The sequence below is a fragment of the Ovis canadensis genome, chromosome 2 (genome assembly GCF_042477335.2).
Source record: "Ovis canadensis isolate MfBH-ARS-UI-01 breed Bighorn chromosome 2, ARS-UI_OviCan_v2, whole genome shotgun sequence".
In the NCBI taxonomy this organism is placed as follows: Eukaryota; Metazoa; Chordata; class Mammalia; order Artiodactyla; family Bovidae; genus Ovis; species Ovis canadensis.
The window spans coordinates 27,013,337-27,039,721 of NC_091246.1; the positions used below are offsets into that span (position 1 = coordinate 27,013,337).

Here is a 26,385-nt window from a genome sequence, read left to right on the forward strand (position 1 = left end):
ATTGTGGGGCCTCTGAACCACACAGTAAAGGGATGTCAAGAAACATTCCCCCACAGAAACCCAACTCTGGCCCCAGAGCCCAGAGCAGCCTTCCGGAAGGTTCTGTCCTGCCCCATGCCCTAGGCTGCACTGCACTCGTTACTCAGTAAAAGTTCAGGGTACACTCTAGAAAGCTCTCTGAATAGCCTCTCTGGATTTCCCGTCACACAGTTGTTCCATCATCGCCATGCAGTCCTCAGAAGAGAGCATCCATGACCCAGGAAGTAGGGAGGAGGTTTCCCCAAACCACAGTGAAGACCAGGTGAGCACCAGAAGTGAGCAGGATCTATTGGCAAAACTGAAAGATGTCAGAACAAGAGATCTGAGGACCCGCTGGACACTGTAGGCACTCAGTGACAATTCTAAATGGGACTACAATTTCTCCCCTCAGAAGAAAAGAAATCGCCAAATAAGATGTTCTGTCGAGAAGAAAAATGTTGAAGGGGGAAAAAACCCCAGTGAAAGAAAACCTTGCAGTATTTCTACTCTTGGAAGGCATCTTCCACCTCTGGAGAGAAACAGCCTAGCTCTGTCAGTCACCTAGAGAACAGAAAACCACTCCTGACGCCTGCATACTCTGGCCTCTAACACAGCCCTGGAGCCTGCTCCGGTGAGGAGAGGGGATACCAGGGGATACCATAGGCCCCGAGGGACCAAGTCACAGCTGAGGGGCCTTCTGCGGGCCACAGCATGACAGTCATCCTAGATTCTAGTCACTTTTGTGGGTTCTCCCCCAGGGACAATGGTGCTGCCAAAAAGCTCACTTTTGGATACTAAAATAAAAAACACACTTTGGATCACATTTTTTCAGTTACTCTGTTGCCTCAAGATTTAGGGATTCCCTCTGTGCTCCTAACTCCTCTGTAAGATAAAAGCAACAGGGTTCCTTCCCGCCTTTCAAGGATCTCAACAGCAGTGGGAAAACAATTCAACTCCCAGAAAAGGCGAGTTTATTGATTAACACTCACCTCGTTGACTCATTGGAAAAGACTTTGATGCTGGGAGGGATCGGGGGCAGGATGAGAAGGGGACAACAAAGGATGAGATAGATGGCTGGATGGCATCAATGACCCAATGGACATGAATCTGAGTGAACTCCGGGAGTTGGTGATCGACAGGGACGCCTGGCATGCTGCGATTCATGGGGTCGCAAAGAGTCGGACACGACTGAGCGACTGAACTGAACTGAACTGAATAGCAGGTTGTAAAGTAAGAACTTAGGCTTTGGAATTTGAAAGACAAAATAAAACAGTTCAAATTTAGGGTATGCTGGTTTCCACTCACTAAATTCACTAGGCAGCTCTTTTCTCATCAGCCCACATGGCCAACATCTTCAGTGACAAACCTCTGCTTTTCTTGGTCAGCCACAGGCAGCCCTGAGACATGAGCTGTTCCTGCAAAGGACCTTGTCAAATGTTTGCCACCTAGCAGAGTTCCCCCCCACATCACCTCCTCAAAAACCAGAATGCAGAAAAGTGACAATGGTTCTAAGTCAAGATCACTAAACTAAAGTGATTTAATTCTTCCAGTGAATCATGAAGGTCTACTTATGTAATGGAGTTAAGAAAAAGTTCATGGTTACATAGATTATGTTTCAAGAAGGAAATCCAATAATGTCAATGATGCTTTCCATACTAAATGATATGTATTACATTTTTAAAATGATCTATGGCTTCCAACATGCCATATTACAGATTCATGGCATATATAAAATGATTTTTCTCTGATGAGCAGTTATTTCAGAGCAGTGTAAGCTCCCACTCAGTAGCAAAGAAACCACAGGCATTTTCATTCATAATAAAAGTTATCACATGGTTTGAAAAATAAACTTTAAGGCAATTAGAATACATGGGTCTGAAAAGGTGCTTAAAAGAGAACATTAAATATTTACAGGTAAAATGAGCGCATTTTGTTCAAGACTGAGGCATTAAATTAAGCTCCTCTTGCTTTGACAGGGTCATAGAGAATTACAGGATTTTCACTAATCCTCAAATAAACAGTGTAAATACTGTTCTTAGCTCAGAAATTGCCTGCTGGCTATCGAGGGGTATTCCTGACAGAAAACGTGACAGCACCTCAACTGTCAACCTTCGAGAAACTGATGGTCTTCCTGTAAATTCCCTGCAAACCAAAACTATTTGATATGATGCCAACGAAATTTTAAAAGACCACTTTGCAATGCAGAGTAGGTCTGGAGGCCCTTTTTCATTGATTAGGAGGAAATCATCAACTCCCTAGGCAATATCCAGATGTCTGAGGATAGGTAGGTTTCAACAACCCACAACACAACTAGGCAAAAGCAAGTCAGCAGTGGGGGAGAGGCTGCCCTTAAATCCACTTGCCGTGGCCATTAATCTAAGTGTGCTCAGGGTCACCGGCAGTGGATAATGGACAACCTTGTAGAATTCCCAGTACCTGTGGCTTCCCTGGGCTTCTCTGATAGCTCAACTGGTAAAGAATCCACCTGCAATGCAGGAGACCCCGGTTTGATTCCTGGGTCGGGAAGATCAGCTGGAGAAGGGATAGGCTACCCACACCAGTATTCTTGGGCTTCCCTTGTGGCTCAGATAGTAAAGAATCCACCTGCAATGCAAGAGACCTGGGTTCAATCCCTGGGTTGGGAAGATCCCCTGGAGAAGAGAAAGGCTGCCCACTTCAGTATTCTGGCCTGGAGAATTCCACGGACTGTATAGGCCATGGGGTCGCAAAGAGTCAGACACAACTGAGTGGCTTCTCTCTCTTAAAAAACCCTCCTCAATAATCAGTCAACAGCCTCACCTCGGATCCAGCAGCTCAAGGCAAATGCCAAGTTGCCATCTTGCTCCATCCTCCCCTAACCCCTGGTAGTCAGTTGGTCAGGGGTCAGTTTTATCCCTAGAACATGCCAGAAGTAAGTTCTTTCTCTCCTTTTCCTCTGCCCCCACCTCAACAGCAGCCTCCACCATCCTTGTTCTGACCCTCCAACCTGGTCTCCACCCAGGTTCCCTACTTTCCCATTCAACCATGATGGCATGCCTATCTGTCACATGCAGCCAGAAGAGTCCCTTCAAAAGATAAGCTCTATCACAACGCTACATCACTGCTTCAGACCCTCTATGCAGGCACCCATCCCTGCAACTAAAGCCCCATATTCCCACCGTCCCCTGCAAAAGCCAGTCCTCACACTGCATGCCTTGGCTCCTCCTTTCAGAGTAGCCATTGACCTCCCTGATGGTTCTAGTCCACCCAAGCTCTTTCCAGCCCTAAGCCACGGACACGTGTTTCATTGGCCTGGCTTCCATGCAGAAGCCCCTTCTCAGACAGGCCTTCCATGCCCACCTCCCCTGGGCCTCTCCCTGCTCCCCACACCTGATCACTCTACCTCATTCCCTCACATTATTGTCTTCATTGCCATTACTTCTATCTGCAAGTCCTTTGCTTATTTTTCAGCTGTTAATTGTCTCTACTCCCCTCCAGCATTGGTGGGTTCTGTATGTTCCAAGGAAAATGACATGACAATCCACAGAGGATTTAAACATGAGATCAAAAAGCAAGAGTAGGGACTTCCCTGGTGGCTCAGTGGTAGAGAATCCACCTGCCAAAGCAGGAGACACGGGTTCAGTCCCTGACCTGGGAGGATCTCATGTGCCTCAGAGTGCCTATGTCCATGTGTTCCAGAGCCTAGGAGCTGAAACTACTGAGCCCATGTGCCCTGGAGGCTGTGCTCTCAACAAGAGAAGCCACTGCAATGAGAAGCCTGAGCACCACAATGAAGAGTAGGGTCCAGCTCCTGCAACTAGAGAAAGCCCGCACAGCAACGAAGACCCAGCACAGCCAAAAATAAACAAATAAAATTATATTAATAAAAGAAGTAAGGGCACCAGGGAGGAGGGCAAAGACAGTCATTTACCATTTGTTACTGGTTTTAAGCCCAGCTTCAAAAGGAAAAGACACTTATCAATGGGATTTGAGAAATACTGATCACCATTCACTAGCAAATTGTACTGTATTGAGTGGACGTTACCTTAACTGTCCTGAAAATGTGACAAAGTGTATTTTAACTGACCACTGATGTTTTTGGACAACTTTGAGGCTACCATGCACTTCTGAAGGAGAGATGAAGAATTCTCAGGAGGGAGGCCGTGGCCTCTGGCACCCGCTGCCTTCTGGGCAATTCCCTTTCTCAAGCAGCAGGGAGTGCTGACTCAACCCGCACTTCAAACATGACAGACAGCACATCCTAGAAGCTTGGTGCTGGGGAGGACCTTGGCCTCCGTCGTGGCCAACTTGACATCTGAGGTGGAGGGGAGAGATGCTAAGACACAGCTGTGGGGGCGGACCAGGGTGGGTTCCTTTCTCCACTTCCCCATGTTCAGTTACCCCAGGAGGTCGTCTGTGATTTCCAGGATCATGGTGGTAGCCCAGACCCACATGGCCATGCCAGTTCAATGGTTAACTGAGGAGATCACAGGATCAACATAAATGTGCAAAGCCATATCAGGACAAGCAAGACTGTGGCCTTGGGGTGTGTGGACACATCTGAAAAGGGATGGTGCCAGAAGGAGCCAGAGAAAAGGGTTCAAGCCCTGGCAGCCCTGTACCTTTCTGCACACCAGGCAGGCGCCAGCCCAAGAAGGGGCTTCCTTTGGTCTGGTCCCCAGGGTCCAAGTGCTGGCACCCAGGGAGACAGCGCCATGGTCCCTTTGGATCAGGCTGCCCCATGACCATCTTGCCAAGCCGAGGCTCCGTCTGGTATCCATGGGAACAAAAGGAAAGTCAAGGCCGCGTTTAACTACCGTGATGAAGATTTACTTAGGGAGTAAAAGCAGAAAGAAACCACAAGCCCAGCGGGTTGTTAATGGAGGGGGGAGAGAAAACAGGAGGAGTGGGGAGGGGAAGGGGGAGGGCCGCCAAGGCTCTTTCAGTGTCTCCAGCTTTTGTTTATAGCTGTTCCAGACGATCTTAAAATTATCAGGTGGGGGAGAGGGAGCCTGGGCGTGCGGGTCCACGGTGCAATTTATGAAGCATTTCCTTTTCTCGGGGGCCAGAGCTGTGATCACATGAGCCTTTGCTTTTCTAAACTCCATGTTTGTTTTTGTAGTTTCTGCCAAACTAAATCAATTCAGCTTGTGGCAACCTTTAAAGAGTCATGACTCGCTCAAACAGTCTCAAAGCTTGACTTCTTTCCAAGAACGTCGACCAACATTTGTATAGGTTTCACATGCTTGGTGATCAAATCCTCTAATTACTCAAATCTGCGTCACATAACTATAAATTAGTGACTTTTAAGATGACAGATTTCTATTCTTTGATATGCACAGCTAAATGTCTTTCATTCACATCAGGCAGAAACACTCGATTTTTCTTAACAGTACTCCTTGTGCACTAGCATCTCTTGAAATATCTTCAATGAAAACAAAAGGCCACAAACCCCACAAGCCCCCTTCCTCCTCAACAGCCACTCATCCCTCATGTGGTGTTGCCAGCCCTCCTCCACTGGGTCACCCCACTTGCCTGGACACCCACTGGCTGCACTGAATCCTTTCTAACAGACCCCTCTGGGGTAGAAGGAGGAAGAATTTATTACAAAGGAAGCTCCTGTGACTCCCTGCAGAAGAATCTGGAACAACTGCCTGTGCTGGTTATAGATAAGCTTAACCCTTTTATATAGGAGAAAACAGAAAGAATGGGGCAGAACTTAGGGTCACTTGGCAACTCCTCCAGTGGACTTGCACTGGATGTAAGCATCCTATCAAAATTCATGTGCTGAAACCTAATCCCCATGTGGAGGTATTAGAAGGTGGAGCCTTTGGGAGGTGCTTTGGTCATAAGGGTGGGGCCCCCCTGCAAGGCATTAGCGCCTTTAGGAAAGAGACCCCCACAGAGCTGCGCCCTGGCCCCTTCCACCACTTGAGGACACAGCAAGAAGTTAGCAGTCTATAACCCAGAAGGCAGCCCTCATCAGAACCTGACCCTGCCAGTACCCTAGCCTTGGACTTCCAGCCCCCAGAAATGTGAGAAATAAATGACAGTTGTTTACAAGTCATTCAGCCTGTGGTATTTTGTTATAGCAGGTCGAATGTACCAAGACAGCTTAGAAACAAAAAATACCAACCAACGTGGTGACCTGAAACACCCAGAACTCCAGAAGAATGAACTCTGGTCTCTCCAGTGCCAATGGCTCATGAACTCAATGTAGGTCAACTCCAGCCAGCTCTGGCCTGTGGACCCTGGGTCACTTCCCTACTTTGACCAGTAGAGCATCCTGTTCTGGAAACAAGACCTCTCAGGTGTGTAGAATCTCCTATCCGCCTCTCTTTCTGCTCTTCTCTACGTGTTTATTCAAAGCTGTTCTTGAAGTATGGTACCTGTCTTTTGCTGCTCAATGAAGAAAACATATTTCCCACTGTTCCCACAGTTCCGCCTAAGCAGACACTGAAGAAGCCACCCCTCCTTCCTTGCTTCAGCTCCAGAGAGGAGGAGCCTGGTGGTCCAGCCCTGGTGAAATGCCCACCGCTGAGTAGTCAGCTAGGTGAGCCTGGAGGATGAGATGACCAGCTTCTACTGCAGCCCCTTGAGGAGTACAGTGAGTGGGGAGCAAGGCACAGAGGGCTGGGGTGCTGGAGAGGTAAGGATGCACTGGCCCAGGGCTTAGTTCCCCCATGAAGCACAGTTTATGCCTTTACTGGGGCAAGAATTTAAAAAGCACAGGAACAAAACAATTACAGAACTTGGCAACCCAACAACAATAACAGTCACTGCCTATCTTCTTCCATCTTATCATGAAGCTTCTGATTCCTTTACCCACAGGACACCTTGCAGTTATCAATACAGAGAATGGCCATGCTTCTCAGTCTCCTCCCAGAGACACCCCAGGCAGTGAGTGCTGAAGTCTGTGTGTGACTGTGTGCCTGTGTGGATATGTCTGTGTATGTATCTCTTTGTATCTGTGAGTGTCTATGTATGTGTATATATGCTTCTGTGTTAATATCTGTGTATATTTGTGTACATGTCTATGTCTGTGTGTATGTATGTCTTTCTTGAGTGTCTATGTGACTACATATATGTATATACATATGTATGTCTCTGTGTGTGAGCGTGTGTGTGTGTGTGTGTGTGTATGTGTATGTGTGTCTGTGTATCTGTGTGTGCTTGCATGTGTGACTGGAACGAGATGAATCAGGAGCCACATGGCAAACCAGTCCATCTTCCCAGAGAATGGATTGTCTTTTTAACTCAAAATTTGGGGGAAAATGTTAAATATCAAAACAAACATAGAAACAAAATAGAGGAGAATACAAAATTCATATTAATTTGTATATAAAAAGAGATCACAGAGACAACACTCCTCCTTAGGCCTGCGTGCCTCATCTGGGTTCCACTGTGAGAGGCACACCACCATCACCCCACCTCTGGGAGGTTAGGAACCTCAATTCCAGAGCAGCTATTCCAAGCACCGAGGAGAGGTTGGCTCTGGACCGGCCCCTTGAGCCACTTAAGTTCCCGTTTCTTCATGTACAAGGCAGAGGAGTAGAGGAGACCAGAAGAGGGCTGCCTGCATGTTGCAATCAGCTGGGAAATTTGAGCAAGATCAACACCAGGGCCCCACAGAGAGCAGTGAAATCAGAACCTCTGGGGCTGAGAACCCAGGAAATTCCAATACACGCAGCCAGGGTTGAAAAGAACAGACTTGAAAGAGCTCCATACAAATGGGATCACATTGGGCTATATAAACTATTACCATGATTCCCTCCACTCAGGATTTGTCTGCCAAGGTTCTTTTTCCCTGGATAGGGCAGTGTTTCAGCCAGGCTGCCTCTACATGTTCACATCTGGGCCATCTGTGGGACCTAGGGGTACCAGGGTTGGGATGTTTACTATTTTTCCCTTGGGATTTTTTACACAAATGCTCCAGGCTTCCAAATTGGACCTTGGCTCGCCTGGCAACCCACCCCCAAACTTACATCCCCTTCCACACCGCTTCTTCCTTCCAGATAGAACCCGTGATGCCAAGGGTCTGTCCTCCTCTTCAAAAGGCCAAGCCTCTACAGTCCACAGGCTCAAGCTCCTGACACCGATGAGTGCCCTATAATCCCTCCTGAGCAGCAAAAGCAATTTTAGAAAAGTGGTCTGGAGACACCAAGAGGACCTGACGGAGACTCTCACAAGGAAATGAAAACCTTCTCGTGACTAGGTCTGAACTAGAGCTAAGTATTTGGGAACTCTTAAAAGATGCTGAGGGTGACGGTCCCAAGGACAGGAGCAGCGTGGGCCCCGGGCTTTGCCCTATAGAGAATGGACACAGAAAGAAAAGCCGGGAGGGAGACGTAGGGGTGGCGACAACGAGAGGGGAAGGAATGTGTTTCCAAGTGGTCATGGTGGTCTAGTTGCTAAGTCACATATGACTCTTGCAACCCCATGGACTGTAGCCCATCAGGCTCCTCTGTCCATGGAATTTCCCAAGCAAAAAATACTGGAGTGGATTGCCATTTCCTTTTCCAGGAGATATTGCTGACCTATGGATCGAAACTGCACTCTCCTGCATCACAGGCGGATTCCTAACTGAGCCACCAGGAAAGCTTGGTGTTTCCAACCAGAGAAACCTGTAAAAGCAACACGCGGCAGATCCGCCTACTGAGAAGTGGAAAAGAAACAACTGTTGTTGATAAGGGGGTTGACCTCTAAATTTTAATTTTAAATTTAATTAAATTTTGTTACTTACTAATAGCTATGCAAGAAAATCTATCAATAAAAGAATAAAAAAATAATAGTTCAGAAATTCCAACCACAGAAGGTACCCAAGCAGCCACATGGCCGTCTTCCTACTAATCCAAGAAAAGCAGAGTGTCTGCTTGCCCACTTGTTTGTGGTCACAGCAGGTGAAAACTGTTGGAAAAACCAAATTTGGATGTTTTCCCTGGAAATGAACTAACAAGCTACAGGTAGAGAAATGACCAGACCTCACTACAGGGAAGGGTCCTGGGTGGTCCAGAAAAGAGCCTGGTGGTCCTGTCCCCAACTCAGAGCAGAGAATGGGCACAGTGGCTTCAACAGGGTCCCAAGAGGGACAGTCACAGAAGTAGCTGCAATCCAGTCCTGGGGGGAGGGTCTGTCACCAAGCTCCTTTCCCCTCACCCCTCACACCCATGTAGGCACTATGTTATTATGCAGCCCAGAGCTTCACAATCCATGTGTGTGTAGAATGAACTGTGTTCCCCAAACTCATACGCTGAAGTCATCATCTCAGAGTATGACCTGCTTTGGAGAGAGGGCCTTTACAGAGGGCATCAAGTTAAGATGAGGTCATCAGAGTGGGCCCTAAGTCAGTCTGAGCGGAGTCTTTATAGACAAGGGAATCTGGACCCAGACACACACACAGGGAAGGTGATGTGAAGGTGCAGCAGTAGGGAGCCGCCTGCAAGCCAAGGAGCAGGGCCTCGGAGGAAACAAACCCTGTGGCCACCTTAACCTGGGACATCTGGCCGCCAGAGCTGTGAGACCACAAGTGTCTGGTGCTCAGGCCACCCAGTCTACGGTGCTTGGTGACAGTGCCCAAGACAACCGGCACAGCACGCGACAGGCCTCCCCACTGCTTGTCATTATCACCCAACATCCCTGTCAGATCAGAAACGTTTCCTCTCCACCACGGACCACTGCTCTGCTTTCAGCTCTGACCCAACGGCCTTCCCTCCCCGGCTGCATGGCCTCCTAGCAGCCTACTCACTCATCGAGGCCACAGCGCCAGCTGCCATCCCCTATGCAGCCCCTCTGGTCACAGCTCCCACCCTCCGTGGTCCACTCACTTGATTCAGGCCAACTTGCCTGGATTTGAGAACTTCAGCCTGTCAAGCACAAGCTTGTCTCAGCTATTCACTCTGGGACCCAAACATCTCTGCTGGGGAGACCTCCACATCTTGATCTCTGGCAAGAACCCCAGTAGCTCTGGCCGCCTACACACTGGCATGGCTGGCATTGTTACTCAGCATCTCCCTTGCCAGCTCTGTGCTGAGCACCACACACATACACAAGCACTTGACCCCGAGACAATATGGGGCGGGCACCACTGGATACCCACCATCACCCAAGGAGCCCTTTCCCACTCCACCAAGTCCTCTTGCTCAGATACTTGTAGTTCAGTCCCTGGGAATAATCAAGGCAAGTGAGGCTGGAGCAGGCGCCCCTGAGGTATCCTCAAGAGCAGGATGGCACAAGCAGCCTTGGCTACCTGTGAGATCCTTCTGTGTCCTGGAGTGATCCAGCAGAAAGGTGACAGGACTGAGACTCAGACCTCGGAAGCTATGCAGCCAACCCATTGCCTCCACACTGGAGACGGAGACCACTTGTCCATGCAGCCCAGGACAAGGGGAGACCCGGGCATGGCCACCTAAAGCCTGGCCTGGAGTTGTCCATGGGCACATTCGCAATCAGGTCCCTAGCAGCTGCACCTGCTCTCTGGGTGCTCCTAGGACGGCCAGCCCAACTGAGCACATTCAGGGACAGTGGGTTGAGGGCTGGGACTCAGGATGGCTCAAGATGAGATCAGCTTCCACCAGGGAAACCAAGGGGTACCTGGAGCTCAGGAGAACAGACACAGAGGTTGAAAGAAGTCTGAGAGGCAAAAAGAGCTGAAAAAGGCCCATGGGGAGGGTCAGACACACCCCTGCAAGCAATATTACAAAATGCCTGCATAGGGGTCAGAAAGAAAGAGCAAGAAATCTGGCATAACATCACAGGCTGTTGAATCTGGGTGGAGCATTTATGTATGCCTGTTGTACTATTTTTCAACTTGATACATACTTGAAAACTTTCAGCATCAAAGGTGAGGGAAAAGAAAGAGGCCACAGCGACAGGGTGGTGGTGAGTCAACAGGATTCTGTTCACTTCGGTCAGGTTCTCAGGGAAAGCCCAGATACACAGCACCCTCAGAGTTCCCAATGCACGAGGCTTCTGGGTCTCCTAAATTCCTTGAAATTTCATACACTTGGATTCATGGCAGCTCTTTCAAGACCTTCACAGTTTGTGGTTACTCCTTCTCCACTGCCTTCAGGTTCTCAAGTCCAAGGTCTTAGAAAGCAGGTCTCTCATAATGAGCCAGTAGCTCAAAGCAGACTCTACTTTACACCCTCCTTGCAATCATCCTGAATCCCTGCAGGAGATACTGATGCTGGCATTTTGCATTTCAAGATCAGACCTCAGGAAGGGGACCAGATGGCAGAGTCACAGGAAGCGAGCACTGAAAGCAGGTGGGTCTGATCCGAGCCTGTGAGGTCCCCATAACACCTTGCTCTGCGGTGCCAAGGATCCTCCTCACCCTAAGCCAGGCCCCTGGGAACTCACACGCAGTGGGAGGTAGGTCCTCGTCAGTCCCTAAGGGAAACCAAACTTGGCTGAAGCACAGGAACATGTGTGAGGGCAACTCTCTGCAGGATACAGTGTATTTAAGAAGTCTATTTATAACAGCAAATACGCTCATACAGAGAGAAAGGAAACAGGGAAAGTCTTCAAAATCATTCACCAAAAATGCGAGAGGAAATAGAGGATAACTGACATGTGACCAAATCCCAATGTTCACCAACTTACACCAAAAATGTTCGAATCAGGCACATTTGAGAGGGCCTACCCCACCCAAGGAAGCTATCTGCTGTCTCTGGTATGTGGCGCCCCAGTTTCCTTGACGAGAAACAGGGCATGGGGTGAAATACACAAGGCTCTCACCAGGCAGGACCTGAAATGTGTCCCCGCTCTCTGGAACCAGCCCATGTGTTTGCAATTAGGCAGCAGCCCGCCTCGGCAGGAGGGGAGGGCCCCAAGGCCTCTTGCCAGCCACAATTTCTTCTCTGCCAAAACAAGGCCCCTTAACCCAGTGAAGACCACTGCCCACAAGGCAGCCCAGTCCTCCAGCCTCCAGGAAATGAAGTGAAGAGGGAGCTGCAGGCTCCGTCCTGTGCCCCAAGTCAGACAGGCCACATGGCTAAGCTGCTGAATGTTTCTTTGTGGCCTTATGGAAGCCAGTGACAAATAACATGTGTCTTTCAGACATGGGGACAATAAGAAAAACACACACATCTGTTTCCACCACTGGCAACAAGTCTGTAATACACAGAAGCCCTTCAAACAAGCCTGCCTCCCCGGATGTGAAAGAAAGCCTTCAGTAATCCTGGAAGACTGGGGACTGGCAATCAAGTAAACACCAGTGTTCAGCCACTCGCCCCCAAACAAGAGCGGATGCTGTGAGGTATGAGACAGCAACTAGGGACAGGCTGGGGCCCCACTCCCACCCTGGGTATCTGGTGTGGAGGGGTCAGACCTTTCAAACTCACTCTGCAACCCGCTCACCATTATCTTACCTCTTAGGACTCTGGGGTGGAAACGTGAAACAGAAAGCAAAGTATCCGAGAAACCATCCCTTAGAAGACCTGGAGAGCTGCCATGGGCCAGATTATTTACAGAGATTTCAACAAGGATATCCGACTGGAGTCCTGGGAGGGGAGAAGTAGGGCTCTGAGGAAACAGCCCAACCCCCAGGTTTTGGGACCCACCTCCCAAGAAATGGGGCCACCCATCACATGGCATATTTTTCTATAACACAGGACTTGTGGACTGTGAAAGGAGAAACATCAATTTAGCAAAGCCACAGAGAGAATCCTCGGATTTTCTCCATGGCCACAAACTGCTGACTTCGCCAAACACTCTTGATTTTTTAGCAGAAAAAAAGAAAAGAGAAGATCCCTTCTTTAGCAAACACACCAGCGAAAGGCGTTATGGCTCGTTCAGCCAGCCGTGACCCACAGGAGTGAGGGACTGAGGCTCTCGGGACCTCCCCCTGTGCCGTCTATGAAAGTCTAGCTGGGTGGGAAATCAGGGAAGATTCTGGCCCCCAGCTGCTGGGGAATAACCGCTTTTCAGGAGGGAATGCCGACGTTACTGTTGCAGATTTTCTTATGATTTTGCTCCCTGGCTTCAAATTTCTGATTAGCCAGTGTGAGCTAGGCGACAGACGCTCCCAGGGAGCATGCAGGCCTCAGGCCAACCATAAAAAGGTGAAGACGTCTGCCAAGGTGAGATGCAGGACAGAGCACAGAACAGCAGTAAGCAGTCCTCCCACACTACCTTAATATTTTGTTTTTATACAGATCTGTGTCCCCTGTATTCTACAGGCCCCATTTCTAATCTCACGATATTTTTAACCCTGATATACCTGCATCTTTGTGTTATAACCGAAGTGTTCCTAAATAAATAAACAAACAATCCAGAGAAAACCCCAGAATATATCATGGTTAAATTCCACAACCTTGCAACCATACTTGTTGGGCAGTTCATGGGTTCAGTGAAAGATCTTTTATAAATACAAAAAAGCAACAATTACTGTGTCTGCAAATTACTGCGTGTGTAGCACTTTGAGAAAGGGAGTCCAGGGGCAGGTGTGCTTTTTTTTAACTTTGTTCTGATTACTAAAATCTAAGTCATCTTTTATTTTAAAAAATTGAAAAAGCAAGAACACAAAAATCGTCTGTCATACTCTGACCCAGACAAACTCAGTGCTAAAATCTAGCTGCCTTTCTTTCCAGCTTCCCAAACTAGATATACTACTCTGCATACTGATACAAATACTTTGTTACAAGGTTAGAGTTCATTCCTAAACTGACCTTTTTGTTATTATATCATTAATAGTATATTATTATTATTTCCATCCTTGGTATCTATACCCTATAAGGAAGGGGATCCTTCTACATAATTCAGACAGATTCTGGGTGTTTAGGGCACTGCCTGGTGAATATCAAACATTCTATATGTCCCAGTTGAACACTTGAATATTCCATTGTAAATTTTTTTCCATATCATTATAGATAACACTGTATCATGAAGATTTTGCTATATCCTTATGCTTTGAAATGTGATTTTTTTTTTTAAATCTACAAAATACTTTGCCGTGTAACTCGCCAAGTTTATGTAACTCTTCTCCAGCTAGTGAACACTCAGACTGTTTCTCATTGTTAACTGGACCAAATAAAGCTATTCCAAACATCCCCATCAGTAAATCCTTGTTTATTTCTCTTCCCTTGTTCTCAGGAAGTATTTCTAGAAGTGAAAGTACTGGATCAAAGACTGGTCCAATTTATATAGTTACCAGTAGTGAATAAAACTATAATGTTCTAAGACAGTTTGCAATTTGATAGCCAAAAAGTAGTAGTCCATCATTAAGCTTATTATCTACTTCTGGATTCTTGAAGGATTCTGAAGATGTTGAAATTTCTGATCATTGTTATTTTTTCTTGTGAGTTTACAAGTATCCTTTGCCCACCCCTCCTACTAGAAATTATCATTTGAGGGCAGCCCCATATTATTTTAGTATTTTCAGCTTTACAACATATTTTTAAACATAGTAAAGATTTTCTTTTATCACTTTTTATATTCAAAATTTTCTTGGCCATTTAACCATTTCTTTATTCTCCCAGATAATCCCTGGGGTCATTTTGTCCAATTTTCCCCCCACAAATTCCCACTGGGATGTGGACTGAGATTAAACATTTGCTACTCTCAGAAGAACTGACATCTTTTGAAAATGTAGTCTTCTAAACATGAATAAATTATTATGCTTTCTAAAATTTCACTATTCTAACATGATTTCATATCCTTTGGCAAAGTTTTTAGATTATTTCAGTGGAACCTACACACTTTCTGATGGTATGATGGTAAACCAATATGGTTTATCTGGTTTCGCTTTTCTCAGTAGAATTTTACCTCCATACAGCTTCTGATTTTCCAATACATTTTTCCCAACTATATATTCACTAATTCTAAAAAATTTTTAGTCTATTTTAGTCTATTTACTAGGGCTTTTAAGATACACAGTCTTGTAAAAACAATAACTATATCTGGTACAATCCATTAAATCTCTCCTTGTTTCTGTTTTATGTCTTAGTACGTTGGCAAGACTTACAAAGCGACGTCACCTAAGGCTTTTTTAACTGGTCTTGATATTAATGGGCATATCTAGGTTACACCACTAATGTTTGTTTTTAGCTTGGCATAGATATTAATTAACATTGTAAAAAGTTATCCTTCTATCTCTAGTTTCCTACAGTTTTGTAAAATGAGAAATGTGTGATTAATTTTCTTAAAAGCCTTTTGGGTATCTCATAATCTCCCTATTTATACTGTCTAAATGATTACAGACATCAGAAAGTAAACACAAGCTGAGAAAGAGGGAGAATTCCATTTTCAAATGACCTCAAGGTATATTGCTTTAATATACAGTAACTAACCATCGCCACACTGTCCCACCTCTAAGTAAACTATACTGCACGTGCAGTCACTTTCTTGAAGTGCATTCAGAGGAAGACAAATGAATTACCACTCTGGCCCATCCTTGTAAACACTGGGCAACATTTACATGTACGTCTGTAATCAAACACAGGCATCTCCTAGCAGGCAGCAAGCTCAGGCGTAATCTGTGAGTATTTCCATGCACCAGGAACCGTGTGGAAGAAAGACTTAAATAATTATAGCTGAGGGTGATGAAATGAAGGCACACCCAGATTCTGGAATACAGATCAGGTGACACTTTCTTATCAACACAATCAGGATTTGAAGATGACTGATTAACAGAAGCCAATGACATAAAGTGGGAAATTATAAAAGTGATGTACTCCTACAACAAATATTTTAATTGAACCTAAAACAGGGAGATGAACCACCATTAATCAACCTACTGATGCAGAGCCCATTCCCTTTCTGTTTCTACTGATTTTTGTTTACATTAATTTCTTCATAAACATATCATCTGTTTCCTGGTTTGGTTTTCTTAAAGTGATGTGCTTGCACACACCTATGAAACAATACAAAACCCTGATCAATTTTCACTATGACTTACATTTAAATCAACAGCGAGGTTTTAACAAGTTTTTCTCATTCTGTATTTTTAGAGCATTCATTTGGAGTTTTCATTTCTTTGCGCAAAGTTCTGTATCCCATAGGACTTATGGGTAATGTAATTAAGTTATGTATCTGTGATAACAAACACAGCTCCCATAGCAGGCTTCAGAAGACTCTTGGCTAACAATACACAGTCCAACTGTGGAAGCAAATATATGAAGACTTAGGGAAGAGGAACCCAGCAGCCTTCAGTGCTGCTGCGCCGTGGGCAACTGTCAGTATATTTACAAAGGAAATGGAGCTTCTAGTTTATTTTGCAGCCACTAAAAAGAATAAGAAGGAATTATACAACCAATCTTTGAAGTAAATGATATCTATGTTTCAATATTAAGAAAAGAAAGAGATATCCCCCACCAAAATTAATATGAACATTTTTTAAAACATACACAGTTTGTATATAGAGAAGAAAAGTTTGGAAAAATAGACACTGAACCGTTACCAGTAACTACATTTGGTCTTTCAGAAATGGAAAGGTAAGAATTAACATGATACATGTTTTATTATATACTTTTTATATGAATTTTTAAGAATTTCATATGATTACTTTTGTAACATAAAATTTATTTCTAAGAAAAAGAATGCAAGCAGGAAGTCTGACTGGAGGACAGATGAATCAAATGACTTCCTGAAAGAAGCCAGTAGAATTTCACTGGTGTCAAGGATTTTATGCTGGGGCTTCCCTGATGGCTCAGACAGTAAAGAATCCGCCTGCAATGCCAGAGACCCAAGTTCGAGCCCTGGGTCAGGAAGATCCCCAGGGGAAAGACATGGCTACCCACTCCAGTATTCTTGCCTAGAAAATCCCATGAACAGAGGAGCCTGGTGGACTATAGTCCATGGAGTCACAGAGTCAGACGTGACTGAGTGACTAAGCACACACACATCAAAGGATTTTATGCTACTATTTCTTAGAGGCAACTGTCCCCATAGGATGGCTCCCTTCAGCAGACAAAGCAGACCAGGCTTGCACCACCAGAGAGGACAGTCCCATCTTCCATCCATATAAAAGGATGCTCTGTGTGAGGTCAAGTTCAAACCCATCACGTCCCTGACTCAAGTCTTTCCCCGAACACAGGGCTCCCTCAGGGCTTCCATCCTATTTGGACCTTTGAGCTAACCACTTGGTGGTCTTGACCAGTCCCTGCAAGGCTGACCTTGCAGAATTCAGGTGAAGAATGGAGCGAGCCCACAAGAGGCTCACACAGTGCCCAGGACACAGCGGGCTGCCAGTCCATGTCATTCCAGGAGGGGGAATCTTTCTTTAGACTGTCATTGGTATCGCTTTCTACTTTAAAAGTTAAACATTGAGTTAGCTACAAAGAAAGCACTGGTAATTTTTTTTTCAAGAAAAAGCATCAGAGAGATGTTAAATGAAACATTAAGATGGCAGAGAAAAGATGGTGTGATCCCCTCTCATCACCCCCTGCCCCTGCGATGGCCGGGTCCACAGGCTGGCTATAGTCTAGCCAGTCCATCAGTGAGAAAGGTATGTGGGTCACCCTAGAAGAGCTGGGTGAGCCTGAATGATCAGCTGACCAGCCTCCAGGCAGGGCAGGGTGTCCCCCAAGGAATAAGGAGATGTGCGATGCCAGGCCTTGGGGCCCGGCTGTTCACAGCTCTCCCATTAGGAGACCCCAGCACGTCCAGACTTGAAAAGCACAGGCGCAGGTGGGATCTCCCCCAGACCCCACAATAGCTCACAAGTGGAAACACAGGGCCATATTTACATGCACATCTATAATTAAACACAGGCATCTCATAGCAGGCAGCAAGCTCAGATGAAATCTGTGAGTATTTCCATGTACCAGGAACTATATGGAAGAAAACCAAGCCCATATCACAGCCCGGTGGCCAGCTATCACACCTCCTCCCCCAGTGCCCCCACCAACATCCACTCATCTGGGATACTCTTGGTGCCTCCCTTTCACCAGGAGAACAGCCCAAGTCTCACTCCAGCCTGGGGACCCTATGTGACCTGACCACCACCCTCAGGGACTCCAGTCCGGCCAATCTCCCCCAGGGCCACTCTGCTGGGCCCCATGGAGGGAGAGAAGGCTCAAGTTCCCTCTTCCCCATGAGCTGAGAGTGAGCTCCTTGAGCCCTGCTGGGTAGGCTCAAATACCCTGATTAGAACTGCTTTTTCCCAGCCCAGGTTTTGGAAAATCCAAGGCAGCTGTGAACACAATTTTCCCCCGTGGTCTCACCCCCAGCCTCAGGCACTGCTTGCTGAGTTCAGGAACTGTCCAGGAGGCTGAGGAGAGGGGCTGGCTCGTCCTCCTGGACTGCAGGGCTGTAAATTTCATCCAAGTTCCATTGCAGCTGATGAATGGAAAGTAAAAAAAAAAAACAAATCCATCTCAGGTTGCAAATTAATCTCCATGACAAAGAACAGTAAATCTTGTTACTCAGAGAGAAAGGCACAGCCCTAGCTCAGGGGCCAGGACTAGGAGCAGCGGGTGTAGGAGCAGGCATGCCTCCCCTGGGATACCTATGCAGCACCTGTAAATCCCGCTTCACCAGCAGCTCTGCCCCCGCCAGGACCGTCATCCCCAACCTCCTCAATTAGGACCTACCACTCACAGCTCACATGACAGCTGCTAGCTCCTAAAGCCACCGTGTTTGAAGGGCCATTGTGTTTTGGGCTATATTTTTTAATTCAGACACCGAGCATATATGAATCATGACTTAGTGTGTGCTCTGTCTGAATTTTTGTTGCATCTAACTCTAGCGGAGGTGGAAGCCCTCTCGGCCAAGACTCACATGTGGAGCAATGGGGAGAAAATGTCCCCCAGCACACGTCAACAGGGCTGCTCTTTAAAGCTGAGCAACATAAATGTCATCGAGATTTATGTTCCAGCCCCCAAAAACCCCACAACCCTGGGTAATGGACCCATCTATCCAAACACTTAAAATTCCAAACTGAAAACCTGAAGTGCAATTGAATTTTTAAAACCTTCTCAAAAACTATGGGTCCCAAGTGAAAACCCCTATGATTTTAAGACCTAGAAAAACTTTCCTGAGTCCTGAAAGGAAGGAAGGTGTGGTCCATCAGATGCAGCCTGAAGGTTTACCTAAAAGTTCCGTTGGAGTAACGGCTCTGACTCCCACGGGGCTCAAGATAAACACAGCCCTAATAAAACCCGATAGCATGGGCTCTGCTCAAGGGAGGCCACTTTATAACTGGACCAAGCCCTCTGCCAGGAAATGATTGCTTTTTCAGTACAGCCCAAGAATGCGTTCTGCATTATGTCTGAGCACAAGCATCAGGCAAATGGGTGGGCTAGAGGCCTGCACAGGTCTGAATACACGGCAACAGAATTTAAGATGCCCAAGGCCCTCCAAAAACATGGCCCCTTCAGTCTTCACGCGGCCCCGCTGCTGGAAGCAGTAGACAAGTCTCACTTTGCCAATGCCTCCCACTTCTCCAACCGTTTGTTACCAACCCAGCTAATTTGGCTGGTTCAGAGAGAGCTGCTTGCTAACGAAAGCAAAGATGTGCTTCGTTTATTTGTGTGGAACAAACAGCCTGGTCTCACCTTGGTAAAATACTCCGATTTCAATGGCTTCTTTAAGACATCTGCAATTTCACTGGATTGTGACATCAGTTTAAGTGTTCCATCAATACTCTGCCTACCTGATGTGAAGATCCAACTCATTGGAAAAGACCCTGATGCTGGGAAAGATTGAAGGTGGGAGGAGAAGGGGACAACAGAGGATGAGATGGTTGGATGGTATCACCGACTCCATGGACATTAGTTTGAATAAACTCCGGGAGTTGGTGATAGACAGGGAGGCCTGGCGTGCTGCAGTCCATGGGGTCGCAAAGAGTTGGACACAACTGAGCGACTGAACTGAACTGAACTAAACTGAAGACTGTGGCCTGCCAGGCTTCTCTGTCCGGGAGGGGGATTCTCTGGGCAAGAATACTGGAGTGTATTGGCCAATACTGGTTGCCATACCCTTCTAGAGTATTATATTGCCTGCTGCCCTGGCCGCCAACTCCTCTGAGTACTTGGTGCTGCCAGAACCCCTGCAACCTAAGAAGCTGCACCACCTCCACACCTGGCCCTCACAGGGGCAAACCCAAGCCCTCCAGGGCAGCCTCAGGAGCAAACCCCAGGGGACAACGCACATGCAGAGGTGGAAATAAAACCACAACTGAAACCCAGGGGCAGTGTGACTAATGAAGAAGACCTAAACCTTCCCACCAACTGTACGAGCTGCAGATTAAATCCACACAATCAACTAGGCAGACTCTGTGTCTATGGAATATATAAAAGGTCATTGAGAGCTCCCGCAAAAGAAAACGCACTAGTCCTAATAGCTGTGGACACTGGAGGCAAGAACACAGAGGAGTAGGATCAGATAAGAATCTGAGCTGCCCCCACAGCAGGTCCAGAGATCAGCACAGTGCTGGAGGGCATCCTAGGGAGGTGAGGTGGACTGTGACTCCCAGGGAGGGAAAGGACTCTAACATCAGTGACTCAAGAAAAACATTTATTATTCTTATGTTTTGACTTATTCTGTAGATTCATTTGCATTTTTTCTTTTTTTTTTCTTTTTCCCCCCCTCTGTTGTAGTTGTTTTTATTGGCACTATGAAATCTAATTAAGCTTTTAATTTTTTTCTCAGTCACATTTTTTATTGTTGTTATAAACCCCTGCCTCTACAATGGGCTTTTACAGTTTTGCAGAATTTTCCTTTTTTTTTTCCTCTTTTTGAATTTTAATTTTTTTAACCTAATTATTTTTTCTACATTTATTCCTTTGTTTGCTTTTCCTACCATTCTTTTCCCCTTGCAGTTAATCTTTAATGTATATAAATCTTCTTTAACTACCTCTATTTAACTTTGCATATCTATTCTTCTTTCTTTTCTTTCTTTCCTTCCCTCTCAACATATTTGTTAGTTTTATTTCCATTCCATTATTCCCCAATTGGCACCTTGCTTTAGTTTTGTTTTCCAGTTTGTGCTTTAGGTAGTTTTGTTCTAGTAGACATAATTTCTGGTTTCCTTTGTTTGCCAGATCAATGTATTGCACTATATTTTTGTTGGACTGTTTTAATTTTGCTTATGCGTGTATATGTATATGTGTATATTCAATCACACTTTTTTATTGTTATAAACCTCTGCATCTGTGTTGGGCTTCTGCAGTTCTGTGGAGTTTCCCTTTTCTTTTTCTTCCTTTTTTTCCCCCCTTTTCTCTTTTCTATAATTTTAACTTTTAATTTCTTTAAACCTATTATACTTTATCTACACTTACTCCTTTGTTTGCCTTTCCTACTGTTCTTTTCCTCTTGCAGTTAATCTTTAATGTTTATAAATCTTCTTCATCTACCTCTATTTAACTTTGCATATCTATTCTTTCTTTTCTTTCTTTCCTTTCCTCTCAACATATTTCTTAGTTTTGTTTTCATTGCTTTATTCCCCAGTTGGCACCTTGCTTTAGTTTTGTTTTCCACTTTGTGCTTTAGTTAGTTTTGTTCTTAACTGGTAAATATAATTTTTTATATCCTTTGTTCTCTGGGTCAATCTATTGTACTTTATTTTTGTTGGACTGCTTGACTTTGCTCTTGGGTGTATATATATATGTGTATATTCCATTCATCTTTGGTTTCTTGGGTTTGGATATTTATTTTCATCTCACTTAATGTCATAACAAACCACTTGTGGAATCTTCATCCCTGACCAGAGATCAAGCCCTGAGCCTTTGGAGTGGGAGCACTGATTCTAAGATCCTAGAATACCAGAGAACTAACCCAAGGGAGTATCAAACAGTGAGAACTCACACAAAGGAAACCACTTGAATACAAGACCTGGCATCACCCAACCACCAGTAGCACCCTGTGCAGAATGCCTCATCTAAACAACAACAAAACAAAAGTACAAACCAAATCATAAGCAGACAGGATTACCACCTCACTCGGCCTTGCCCATTGGAGGAAAAACAAACAAACAATCAAACAAAAACTCAGCATAAATCTCACCCTATATGAAGCTTACAGAAACCACTGTACCAACCTTAGGAGGGCAGAAACCAAAAGGAAGAGAGAATTCAACCCTGAAACCTGGGTAAAGGAGACCTCAAACACAATAAGTTACAAAAAAAAAGAAAGAAAAGGCAGAGAAATACTACACCAATGAAGGAACAAACTGGAAACACAGAAGTCTAAATAAATGAAGAGGAAATAGACAAACTACCTGAAAAAAAATTCAGAATAATGTTAGTAAAGATGATCAAAAGCCTTGAAAACAAAATGGAGAAAATGCAAGAATCAATAAACAAAGACCTAGAAGAAGTAAGGAATAAACATACAGAGAGAAACAACACAATTACGGAAATTAAAAATACTCTAGAAGGAATCAATAGCAGAATATCTGAAGCAGAAGAATGAATCAATGGCTGGAAGATAAAATCATGGAAATAACTTCTGAAGAAAAGAATAAAGTAAAAAGAATGAAAAGAACTGAGGATAGTCTCAGAGATCTCTGGGATAATATTAAGCGCACTAACATTCAAATTATAGGGGTTCCAGAAGAAGAAGAGAAAAAGAAAGGCTATGAGAAAATTTTTGAAGAGATTATAGTTGACAGTTTCCCCAACATGGAAAAGGAAATAGTCAAGTTCAAGAGGCACAAAAAGTCCCATACAGGATAAACCCAAGGAGAAACACACCAAGACATACACTAATGAAACTAACAAAGACTAAACACAAAGAAAGAATATGAAAAGCATCACGGGCATCACGGAAGAAGCAACAAGTAACATACAAGGGAAACCCCATATGCTTAACAGCTGACCTTTCAGCAGAAACTCTGAAGGCCAGAAGATAATGGCAGGATATATTTAAAGTATCGAAAGAAAAAATCTACAACCAAGATTACTGTACCTGGCAAGGATATCATTCAATATTGATGGAGAAATAAAAAGCTTTTCTGACAAGCAAAAGTTAAAAGAATTCAGTACCACCAAACCAGCCCTAAAACAAATTTTAAAGGGACTTATATAGTCAAGAAACAAAAGAGAAGAAAACATATTTACAAAAGCAACCCCAAATAATTAAGAAAATGTCAACAAGAATAACATATATACATATATATATCAATAATTACTTTAAATGTAAATGGATTAAATGTTCCAACCAAAAGACACAGACTGGCTGAATGGTTACAAAAACAAGACCTGCATATATGCTGTCTACAAGAAACCCACTTCAGACCTAAAGACATATATAGACTGAGAGGATGAAAAAATATATTCCATGAAAATGGGACACAAAAGAAAGCTGGAGTTGCAATCCTTATATCAGACAAAATAGACCTTAAAATAAAGAAGATTACAAGAGATAAGGAAGGACACTACATAATGATCAAGGGATCAATCCAAGAGGAAGACATAACAATTGTAAAGATCTATGTACCCAACATAGGAGCACCTCAGTACACAAGACAAACACTAACAGATATAAAAGGAGAAACTGACAGTAACAGAATAATAATAGAAGACTTTAACACCCCACTTACACCAATGAACAGATCATCAAAACAGAAAATTAATAAGGAAACACGAGTCTTAAATAATACATTAGATGAGATGCATCTCATTGATATCGTAGGACATTCCATCCAAATGAAGAAGAAGACATCTTCATCTCAGGTGCTCATGGAACCTTCTCCAAGATAGACCACATCTCGGGTCACAAATCAAACCTCAGTAAATTTAAGAAAATTGAAATCGTATCAAGCATCTTCTCTGACCACAATGCTATGAGACCAGATGTCAATTACAGGGAAAAAACCCACAAATACATGGAGATTAAACAACATGTGTCTAAATAACCAACAGGTTACTGAAGAAATCAAAAGGGAAATAAAAAAATTTTTAGAAACAAATGACAATAAAAACATGACTACTCAAAACCTATGGCATGCAACAAAAGCAGTTATAAGAAGGAAGTTTATAGCAATACAATCCTACCTCAAGAAACAAGAAAAACATTGAATAGACAGCCTAAGTTTACACCTGAAACAACTGTAAAAAGTAGAACAAAAAAAAAAACAAAACCCAAAATTAGTAGAAGGAAAGAAATCATAAAGATCCAAGCAGAAATAAATGAAAAAAAAATGAAAGAAACAATAGCAAACACTAATAAAACTAAAAGCTGGTTCTTTGAGAAGCTAAACAAAATTGACAAACCTGTAGCCAGACTCATCAAGAAAAAACAAGCGAAGAATCAAATCAACAAAATTAGGAATGAAAAAGGAGAGGTTACAACAGACAATGCAGAAATACAAAAGATTATAGGAGACTATTATGAACAACTGGATGGCAATAAGATGGATAACCTGGAAGAAATGGCAGAGTCTTAGAAAAGTTCAGTCTTCCAAGACTGAACCAGGAAGAAATAGAAGTTATGAACAACCCAGTTCCAAGCACTGAAATTAAAGCTGTGATCAAAAATCTCCCAAAAAACAAAAGCTCAGGACCAGATGGCTTCCCAGGAGAATTCTATCATTTAGAGACGAGCTAATGCCTATCCTTCTAAAACTCTTTCAAAAAACTGCAGAGGAAGGAACACTTCCAAACTCATTCTACAAGGCCACCATCACCCTGATACCAAAACCAGGCAAAGACAACACACACACACACACACACACACACAAAAAAAAAAACTACAGGCCAATATCACTGATGAACATAGACGCAAAAATCCTCAATGAAATTTTAGTAAACAGAATTCAGCAACACATCAAAAAGCTCATACACCATGATCAAGTTGGGTTTACTCCAAGAATACAAGGATTCTTCAATATATGCAAAATCAATCAATGTGATACACCATATTAACAAATTGAAAGATAAAAACCATATGATAATCTCAATAGATGCAGAAAAAGCCTCTGACAAAATTCAGCACCCATTTACAATTAAAACTCTTCAAAAAATGGGCATAGAAGGAACCTACCTCAACACAGTAAAGGCCATGTATGATATGCCTACAGCAAACATTATTCTCAATGGTGAAAAACTGAAAGCATTCCCTCTAAGATAAGAAACAAGACCACTATTATTCAACATAGTTCTCGAAGTCCTAACGACAGCAATCAGAGAAGAAAAATAATTAAAATGCATGCAGATCAGAAAAGAAGAAGTAAAGCTCTCACTGTTTGCAGATGACATGATACTGCACATAGAAAACCCTAAAGATACTATCAAAAAATTACTAGAGCTAATCAGTGAATTTAGCAATGTTGTAGGACACAAAATCAATACACAGAAATCACTTGCATTTCTAAATACTAACAATGAAAAATCAGAAAGAGAAATTAAGGAATCAATCCCATTCACCACTGCAACAAAAACAGTTAAATATCTAGGAATAAACTTAACTAAGGAGACATTTTCTGTACACAGAAAATTATAAGATACTAATGAAAGAAATCAAAGACAACATAAACAGATGGAGAGATATTCCATGTTCCTGAATAGGAAGAATCAATACTGTGAAAATGACTATACTACCAAATTCAATCTACAGATTCAATGCAATCCCTATCAAATTACCAATGGCATTTTTCACAGAACTAGAACAAAAAAAAATTCACAATTCATATGGAAACACAAAAGACCCCAAATAGCCAAAGCAGTCTTGAGAAAGAAGAATGGAGCTGGAGGAATCATCCTTCCTGACTTCAGATTATACTACAAAGTGACAGTCATCAAGACAGTATGGTATTGGCACAAAAACAGAAATATAGACCAATGGAACAAGATAGAAAGCCCAGAAATAAACCCATGCACCTATGGGTACCTTATTTTTGACAAAGGAGGCAAGAATATACAATGGGGCAAAGACAGCCTCTTCAATAAATGGTGCTGGGAAAACTGGACAGCTACATGTAAAAGAATGAAATTAGAGCACTTCTTAACACCAATCACAAAGATAAACTCAGAATGGATTAAAGACCTAAATGTAAGACCAGAAACTATAAAACTCTTAGAGGAAAACATAGGCAGAACACTCAATGATATAAATCAAAGCAAGATCCTCTGTGACCCACCTCCTAGAGCAATGGAAATAAAAACAAAAGTAAAGAAGTAGGACCTGATTAAACTTAAATGCTTTTGCACAGTAAAGGAAACTATAAGCAAGGTGAAAAGACAATGGGAGAAAATAATAGCAAATGAACAACTGACAAAGGATTAATTTCCAAAATATACACGCAGCTCATACAACTCAATGCCAGAAAAACAAACAACCCAGTCAAAAAGTCGGAAAAAAACCTAAACAGATATTTTTCCAAAAAAGACATACAGATGGCTAACAAACACATGAAAAGATGCTCAACGCTGTTCATTATTAGAGAAATGCAAATCAAAACCACAATGAGATATCACCTCACACCAGTCAGAATGGCCATCATCAAAAAGT

The 26,385-nt window shown here is 43.8% G+C and overlaps 1 protein-coding gene across 2 annotated transcripts in view; it reads right to left on the reverse strand.

Annotated features, from left to right (window-relative positions):
* Nucleotides 1–26,385, reverse strand: part of ROR2 (receptor tyrosine kinase like orphan receptor 2) — a 239,675-nt gene that overhangs the window by 94,500 nt on the left and 118,790 nt on the right. The gene's annotated exons all lie outside the window — the stretch shown is intronic.